The following is a 445-nucleotide window of genomic DNA, read 5'->3' as shown; positions in this document are numbered from 1 at the left end:
CCCCACACCGCCCCTACACACACGCAGCGCCAGGAGCATGCGCAGCCCCTTACACACGCACACACACCTCCTGGGGGCACACGCAGCCCCACAGCTGCACCACCCCAACATGCGCACACAGACAGCGCTTGGGGACACGTGCAACTCCCTCAGACACCACCTGTGCACAGCACACCCACCACCCCTACACACACCCACACCGCCCCGCTACACAGACCCCCAGTGACCATTTACACATAGACACACACACGCACACTGCCTAGGGGGCACACGCAACCCCTTTGGCCACTGCCTGAGTACAGCACACCCCGCATGTGCCCCTTCCCCACACACACAGTGTTTGGGGACATGCACAACTCACTGCAGGACACTCACAGCCCCCCCCCAGTCAATGCCTGCCTCCCGTACACCCACACCCACACACACACACACACACACACACACA

The sequence above is a fragment of the Gavialis gangeticus genome, unplaced genomic scaffold (genome assembly GCF_001723915.1).
Source record: "Gavialis gangeticus isolate Ggan-Ray unplaced genomic scaffold, GavGan_comp1, whole genome shotgun sequence".
Classification (NCBI taxonomy): domain Eukaryota; kingdom Metazoa; phylum Chordata; order Crocodylia; family Gavialidae; genus Gavialis; species Gavialis gangeticus.
The sequence above is the reverse complement of the archived record's forward strand: the minus strand, read 5'-3'. Positions refer to the sequence as shown.